The sequence below is a fragment of the Sus scrofa genome, chromosome 14, assembly GCF_054392235.1.
Source record: "Sus scrofa isolate SSC_HxYL_T2T_F1_AM1 chromosome 14, Sscrofa_HxYL_maternal_Yorkshire_Landrace_v2.0, whole genome shotgun sequence".
NCBI classification, from domain to species: Eukaryota; Metazoa; Chordata; class Mammalia; order Artiodactyla; family Suidae; genus Sus; species Sus scrofa.
The window spans coordinates 114,718,394-114,727,574 of NC_139396.1; positions in this window are offsets into that span (position 1 = coordinate 114,718,394).

Below are 9,181 nucleotides of genomic sequence, written 5' to 3' on the forward strand. Positions count from 1 at the left end.
TTTTACCCTGCAGGGCGTGTCCCCATACAGAGATAGTTACACGACCCCTTAAATTTTGCTGGTATGTTGTGCTGTTTGACCTTACACTCTTAAACCTCTCAGAATTTACCAATGTCAGTGAATTTAATAAAAATAGTGTTCTACCCATAAAAAAAATTTAATTTTTTTTTCTAGTTCTGTGAAAAATGCCATTGGTAATTTGGTAGAGATTGCATTGACTCAGTAGGTTGCCTTGGGTAGTATGGTCATTTTGACAATATTGAGTCTTCAAATCTAAGAACATGGCATATCTTTCTAGAACCCTCTTTATGACAGAGGCATTTATGCCCATTCACTGATGGCTCGTAGCTGAGTCCTTCTCTGAAAATTGCCCTTAGGTGAAGAAAGCTGCCTTGCCAAGTTCACAACCCCTCACGCCTAGAGGCAGCTTCAATCAGTGACTGTTTGAAGCTGGATACAAAAGCCTGGTCCTTTAGCGTTGGTTGTAAGGCTAATGCCTCTGTTGCAACTGCATTGCTGTTTATGCTACCTCTGTCCAATCTTGCCTTTCTCATCCTGTTTTTGAAGACAATCTTTATAATCCTCTTGCATGCCAATTTCAGAGTTGAAGAGGCTGTTTTCTGGAGAACCTGGGAGAAGTGCTCATTTCCTTCCCTTTGATACCCTGGTATAGGATGCATTTCCATTTTTTTTCTGTATCAAAACTTGTCTTTAGAATACAGTCCAATAATTTCTTCATGCTAAAAAGTAAATTTAAATGTAATAATCCACTCCTTCTTCATTTTAAGGGATGCCTGACACTTAGGACAAAGGAGTAAATGGACCTTTATGGGATTTCAGGCAACTGAGTCGGGGACTATTTCCAGGTGCCTAAAAGAAGGCACCACTCAAGTGCCTCTGAAATGCTAGCCCACAGGTAGGCTCTTGGTGGTGAGGCTGCTTCCTTTTGGAGCCAGCAGCTCACTGTGGCCCTGCATTTGGCTCTCTGCATCTCAGAACAACAGCCCTATCCTTGGCACATTAGAAGAGAGAAACTCAGTTTTTTTTTTTTTTTCCCTATCAGCAGTCCCTTGACCTTCACCTGGGCACTGTCCAAATTTCCTGCCTCTAAATTTGAGTATTTTCAAGGAAGCAAAAAGCAAATAGTTCAAGTTAACCAATATATCTTGAACAGCTCAACCATTTCTTTTATTGGGTCAGCTTCCAGATTTCCCACGCATTATTCATTACTTTTTCTTTTTCAGTGGCACTCTGAAGTGCTTCATGCTCTCTATTCTCACAGTTAAAAGTTATCCATTAGTGATTCATTAGCATTATGTGATAGGGGCTGTGTCACTGTCACTTCTCCATCCCTGGTTCCCGGCCATTATGCTGGCATAGAAGCAGTTGTTCCGTAGCGGTTTGAACAGTTAAGTAAATCAATGAGCACCTCCTAGTGCAAGACACTCTAAAATACAACAGGGGATAAAAGTGATACAAATAGCTAAGACTCCTGACGTACTAATTTAGCTGTAACCTTGAACAAGCATGACAGATGCGAGGCAATTATAAAGGACCTTGACTTTTGCTTTTCTCTATCCCTCTAAGTCATTGGTTATGCTTAGGTAAGACAAGTAATTAAACTATCCATTCCTTATTATTGTAAAACTGGTGAGCTTGATTTAACATTGAGGCTTCTCTTGCCCCAGCTCAGGGATGACAGAGAGGGGAAATTTGCAGTTAGAGAAGGATGTGTGGTGGCTCCCTCTCATTCCTCATCTAACGCTTTTCTTTTTCCTTCAGCCATCTTGCTAGCCACAGTTTTTGAATCTCCAGTGTTGGCATGTCCAGAAGAGAAAGGGGAACAAGATGTTTTTACTGGAACAATATTTAGCAGGAATTGTGCATTTGGGTAAAGCAGGTGAGTAATTTGACTCTTTGTAGACTAATTTCCTGCCAACCTTTGGCTCCCTGTCCTACCTCCAAGAACTGGGACCTCCTGTCTATAGTTCCCTTGTTGTGGGGGGGGGGTGTGTTCTGTTTAGCCTGTTGCTAATCCTTCCTAGACTTGGCCATTTAATGGTACTTTCAGCTTCTCTCTGCTGAGGTCTATTTATCATTCCAGGTGACTGTCTAAGACAATCCAGTATTGGTTGGTTCTCTGGTTCTCTCTCTTGACTCACTTCTCATTCAAGAAAACTCCCTTTTATACCCACAAAGACCCTGAAACTCTGACAGACACAACCTCCTTTCCTTTGATGCATCTGTCATCAGCTCCTGGCAAGTCCAGATGCTAGGGCTCATAGTTCTCAGATGAGTGGCTTACACTGTCCACGGTGTTCTCCAAATGTGGGGCACACAGCGTCTCTCTGCATGGTCTCCCTGAAGCCTTCCACAGCTATCTTGAGGGAACAAGACAGGCACCCTGTTTCTTTCCCTTGACATGCCAACTATCCATTCCCCAAACTCTCTGTACTCATTGCCTTCCTTTTAATTTCTCCGAACATGTTAATAGCTGGAGATGGATGGTCAGCCGAGTGCTGCAAACTGATTTTCTTCCAGCTCCTTTTTGTAATTCCTGTGTGGTGTTTTTAACTTTGGAACATGGCCTCTACTATCTTTATGTATCAACCCAAACTGAGAAAGAGAAATGCCATTTTTAATCCCGTTTTAATAGTCTGTTTTTCTATGTGCCAGGTACTGACCTCAGATTTCCATGCATTAATTCTTTCAAATACAGAAAATCTACGTATGAAGAAATAAGGGATAAGGAAGGTAAGTAATCTGCCAAATTTCACCCAACTAGCAAGTAGCAGAGCCAAAATTTAAACCTGACCACTTGAATCTGAAGCTGCTGCTGTGAATCACTGTCCCGCCTCCTCTCATAAATGAAGCTCAGAGCAGACCCTTGGGAAATGTACAGGCTGGTGGGGAGGAGGTGAAGAAGAATTAAATAATTGTAGGACATGACATAACAAAATAGCCTAGAAAGAAAATTCTAGGCAGGTTCAAAGGAGAAAAATAACGCATCCAATTTGGGAAATAAGTCTTCATGGAGGACATAGGCCTTTAAAAGTGAACAGATACACCTGAAACTAGCACAAAATTGTAAATCAATTATACCTCTATACAATAGTGAATAGAACTCTGCTACTGGTTGAAATGGCAGGAAAAGGATTTCTGGCCATGGCCAAATGAGAATAAAGCAGGAAGTAGCTGTGGGACCAGTGAGAACCTAGTTTGACTGAAGATACAGAAAATGGCTAGGGGAGCTAGGGACAATGAGATGAAAAACTTTGCAGCTGGAATGTCAGGGTGATGATTTTATCTCATTTAAAGGGTCATGGGGAGTAAGCAAAGGGAGGTGGGAAGAGATGCAAGAGACATTGTAGAAACAGGTGAGAGGACTAGGCATTTGATGGGATGTAGGAGAGACGGGAGAGGAGGATTCGAAACGCTGGGTAACTGGGCAAGTGAGTTATCCTGAGGGAAATGGAGATGGAAGGAGGAGGGCCCCCCTTCCTCCTTTTTTAAATTTTGTAAAACATGTTGAATTGAGATTTTGGATGAAGCTAATGGTGCATATATGCTAAGCAGAGTATGAAACATGTATGATTTCATTTAATCCTACAAACAAAATCTTATCATGCAGATCTTATCAGAAGATCTGCTTTTTTTCCCTCATTTTGTCTTTCTCACCCATCAGATTCCCTGAAAGAGGCACTTTCTTAACATTCAGCCTGAGACTCTAGCCCAATGTCAGGCACATGATATGTCCTTAATAAACATCAAAACAAATGAACATCTGAAGTTATAATTTCTGGAAATATACTGTGTGCTCTACTCCCCTCAATTCCCCCCCTCATCCTGGGAACATACAAAGGTGAGTGAGTTATTTGGGCAGCAGCCCCACTGGGAGAAACACAGTTGACTCACTTCTGGTGGCACCTGTGTTAGTAGGAACTGCTAAGCTTCAGACAGAATGATAAGCCTTAGAAGAAGGACATCTTTTGATCTGGCCAGTCATTATTAGAGCTGCCGCTTTGGCAGGGAGATCATAATCACGGGTCACATGGAGAGGAGGGGGACTCAACTGTCCTGAAATTATCTAGAGCACCCAGGTATTGCTGAGGGTGTCCTGGGTGAGAATCTGACAAAAATGGATCCATTTTCCATGAGGCTTCCTGAAAGTTGTCTGTGTTCACCCAGAGGCTGTAGAAAGTTAGTTTATTGGGATTTGTCTGTTTGTTGAGTTTTCTTTTAGTTCCTTGCAGTCTAGAGAACTGGGGCTAACCTACCTGGATATGATCTAGGTTGATTTTTTTGGGTAGCCTCTGTATATGGACTCGTAGGTTTTTCTGAGCAGTGTACTATCATTACTGTAGAAAAATCTTCTAAGCCCTGAGCATATTGATGGCACTGATGGGTTGCCACAGATCCATCTGCACAGTCTCACTTGTCTTTCCCACAACCGTCAGTCCTTATTTTACGAGATGTGCTGGGAGTCAATGGTGCAGTCCAAGCCAGGGTACAGAATTTTATTTATACTGTTCCAGAATTAAATTATACTGAGATTCACCCAGGTTGTTCCAACTTAGTAACTGACAGTACAATTCCTTTAATTGTTCAGATTAAAAACTTTGGAGTTGTCCTTGCCTCCCCTCTTTATCTTACCTTACTTACGTTAAGCCCTTTGGCAAATCCTATTAGCTCTTCTTCAGAGTATGTTCATAATCTTGCCATCTCTAACCTACTGCAACCTATGATTGACCCTTGCTTGAATCGTTCCAGTGTCTTCTCAGTTGCTGTCCCATTTTCCATATGGATTGTACTGTTTGGGTTGTTTTCCACACAAACTCCAGAGAGATCCTTTTATTTTTCATTTTATTAAAAATTTATTATAGTTGATTTACAATGTTCTATCAATTTCTGCTCTACAGCAAAATAAGCCAGTTTTCATATATATGTTTGAAAAATATATACATATATATGTATATAACACACATATACACATTCTTTTTCTCATATTATTTTCTATCATATTCTATCACAAATTATTGAATATAGTTCCCTGTGCTATACAGCAGAACCAGAGATATCCTTTTAATATTCAGTTAAATCATTTTGTTAATTTATTCTAAATCTCCCGAGGGCTTCCCATCCCCCTTAGTTCGCCATGTGTATGGCTATTGTGACCAAGTGATTTGACCACTCTAGGATGAGAATGAACAATTGTGCCTTGGCATCCTGCCTGGCTTTTTGCTGGGGAAAAAAAAGTCAGTAGATCCTGGGAGTTCCTGTTATGGCTCAGTGGTTAACAAACTTGACTAGTATCCATAAGGACTTGGGTTCCATCCCTGGCCTTGCTCAGTGGGTTAAGGATCTGGCGTTGCTGTGAGTTGTGGTGTGGGCTGCAAACGTGGCTCGGATCCCATGTTGCTGTGGCTGTGGTGTAGGCTGGCAGCTACAGCTCTGATTGGACTGTTAGCCTGGGAACCTCCATATGCCACAGAAACGGCCCTAGAAAAGGCAACAAGACCAAAAAAAAAAAAAAAAAAAATGTAGAACTGGAGGCTGTCATTTCAATGTTGGGACCCTAGATGGCACTCTGGGACCATGCAAGATTTTCCCTGACTTGCTGCTTTTGTGGGGCACAGATATTGCAAGTCATTTCAGGTTGAAACCTTTCAGTAAGTAGCCTGGACTAAAACTGACTAAGAAGACTGAATTTTGTTAAGAATTTTAAAAATATATCTTTTAAGGGAACAAACTATAGCTTGGAAAAAATAAACTGGATAAGTTCTGAATTCTCTAAGAGAAACGCTGACATTTCTATTTGAGAGTATAGGAAGCTGGGGGTGTCAGGGATGGGTGTGGTGGGAGAAGTATCTGGGGGCTCAGACTCCAAGTAGGGGCTTGTGTGCACAGCTGAGGGGTGTCTGAGTAGAGGCTTTGGTATTTGAGAAAAGAGTCTGAAAAGTTTTATCTAAATAGGTCATATTTACAAAATGTCTTATTCTTTCTTTTGAGGCTGAAGACAAGAGCTCATTAACTAAGAATTCAGATATTGGAGGTAGTGGTCAGAAGATTGCATGTGTTTAGGTGAATTTTAAGGGTGGAAGAAGCCAGTTTTTCCCCGTCAGGTTGTGGGAGTTAAATTTTGTGTGTGTATGTGCGTGTGTGAGAGAGAGAGAGAGGGAGAGGGAGAGGGAGAGGGAAAGGTTTTCTTATGATTCCAGGTGTAGCAGGAATAAGGAGAGCAGGTCCAGCTATTCCTGGAAGGTACCCCACCCCAGCCCTCACTTAAGGGGGTAGCTGTTTCCTGAAGGATCCCTTTGGGCTTCTCCTGGGACTGATGTTCTGGGTAGCAGAGTCAGAGGAGAAGGCTGCCACATTGAAAGCTCTGGGAAGACCCAGCAAGGAGTTATTTATTTATTTTTTTTAGTCTTTTTTTTTTTTTTTTTTTTCCTTTTAGGGCTGCACCCATGGCATATGGAGGGTTCCAGGCTAGGGGTCCAGTCAGAGCTGTATCTGCTGGCCTATACCACAGCCACAGCAATGCCAGATCTGAGCCACATCTGTGACCTACACCCGGCTGGCGGCAACACCCGATTCTTAACCCACTGAGTGAGGCCAGGGATTGAACCCACATCCTCATGGATACTAGTTGGGTTCGTTAACCACTGAGTCATGATGGGAACTCCCCAGCAAGGAGTTATGACAGTGTATCCTCATGGTCTATGTTCTTCCTGATCTGCACATGGCATTGCTGGCTATTGGAGCCTAGAGGGGCAGGTGAAATCGTAGTTTCTTATCATGCACTGAAGAGTATCCAGGGGACTCAGGATAGAAACAGAGCCTGAGAGGGAAGGCTCAGAAAGTTCCCTCTGGGGCATCCCCTTTTCCCTTACTGAAATAAGGATTGGGTTCCAGCTCCACAGCTCAGGGGGTGACACTGGGCAAGTTAAGGAGCTTTATACAGCTCAGTCTCTTCATCGGAACAAATCTGAAAAAATCTGAAAAAGCTGAAGAAATGCACTGAACAGCGTTAAACAGGGAAGGAAGACTTAGTTTGAGGCTATGGCAATAGAGGAGAACTCCACTGTCCTGAGACAAAATGCAGGCTGAGCTAATGGAAAAGTACAAGAATATGATAAGGGCAGGCTGGTCCAGGTGACTGAGCCATCTCATCTGTGTTTACTAATTGGTGCTTATAGAAATTAGGCTCCTACCCTCCCACAGAGGCTGGGAGATGAGGGTGCTTTGATTACATTTCACGGGGATGATTCCCAGGTCCTTGAGAGGTGACTGACCTCTCAGAGGGGAGAAAAAGACTCTATAATGAAAAATTTTCTAAAATAAACCTCAGAAAAGAGGTTAGGGGCCTAGAGGAAAGAAGAAACCTGTTTCAGGTTTCCTCAAACTCAGGGGATGTTGAGGTCATCTTGGTCTGCACAATAGGTGTAATAATAGTATATTATATAATAATAACATACCAATCTCATAGGCATTTTGTAGGGATTAAACAGGATGAGGCTTGCAATGCATGGACGGAGGACCTGCCTGGTAGGGCAAATGGAAGCTGTTACGCTGATAGTTATTAGGATTTTGAGTGACAGAATTGCTTACTTTAGTTCTTCTGAAGACCTTTTCCATACATAATTTGTAAAAGAAAGTACCAAAAAAAAAAAAACTTTGTTTTCTAAAAGCTACTGTACATAAATAAGATATTTTATATGTGTATGCATTCATGAAAAAAAAAGCTAGAGATTATTTTGGAACTAAAAGACAGACGAACCTCTTTTTAGAGCCCAAATTCTACAACAGTGAAGGCCAACACTTTTATATACAATCTGCTACATAAGAGAGTAACATCTGAGGACCTATTTATTTTTTACTAGCTTGTCTTCTGTCCAGAAGGTCAAAACCCATAAAATAAACGAAGTCAGTCTCTTGACTCATTGCTCTGCATGACTTGCTGAGATTTCAAAGCTGCAGTTTTGCTTGTAGAGTCCCTACTTTCTTAAAAGTTAGGGGACATTTCTTGTTTTATCTTGGACTTGCAAGAGAGAAGTTCTTTCTAAACAGTGTTTGACAAGAGCTACTAACTGTGCAGAAACCATGTACCTAATCCTTTTTTCCACCATTAGAAGGAGACCAAAATGATTTAGTATCTGTGTTGATATCTTTTAAAGGGGCTCCCTTGGAATTGAGGGTTTCAGAAGCCAAGGACCAGCACTTTTTGGGTTGTTCTGTAATATGACAGAGGAGAGTCTGGGTGAAGGACCTCTGAGAGGTCACAGTACAACTCAGACATCTGGAGAGAGGCTCTGAATCTTCCTAAAAGTGATCTTTTTTTCTAATAAAAATGTGAGGGTGTTTGGCTCTTTTTAATGGAAGAAAAAGATGTCAGATTAAAAAATGTTTAAGTCTAAATTCTTCTAATTTCTTTCCCTCCCTTGAGTTAAATCCACCTGCTTTCTACCATAAATCCGAAGCACTGATATAATGTACTTACTCTGATTCCAAATGAATAAACACAAATTTTATTGCTGTAAGTAATCTCTTTTGGTTTTCAAAATCCTCTCAGAAGAAAAATATCATTTAGGCTTGCTGTACCTTTTAATCCTTATTTTACAGAGAACTGCTCAGGTCATGCGTTTATTTGTATACGGATCTTAGGACCACATAGGCAGTCTAAGTACCCTGGTGCCATTCTAACGTCTTCTGAATGGCTCCAGATCAGAAGAATTTAGTCCTGTTCATCCTAATGTAGACCATCCTTCCTGACAGCATCTTTGTGGGCTCCCTGCCTCCTCCTAAGCAAGCAATGTGATGGATGCCAGGTGATGCCTCAACGTCCTTCAGTTTGCTCTTCAAATTATATGGCCCTGACCTTCTTTATGTGACTATGTAACTTTTAGTTTTGGGACATTTTATATTGTGCCAGTCTTGCAAAAGAACAGAGACTTTTTTTCTTTTTACAGCTGCACCCCCAGCATAAGGAAGTTCTCAGGGCTAGGGGTCAAATGAGAGCTACAGCTGCCTATGCTACAGCCACAGCAACACTGGATCTGAGCTGCCCCTGCAAACTATGCAACAGCTTGGGGCAACACCGGATCCTTAACCTACTGAGTGGGGTCAGGGATTAAACCTGCCTCCTCAAAGAGATGTCAGATCCTTAACCCACTGAACCACAGTG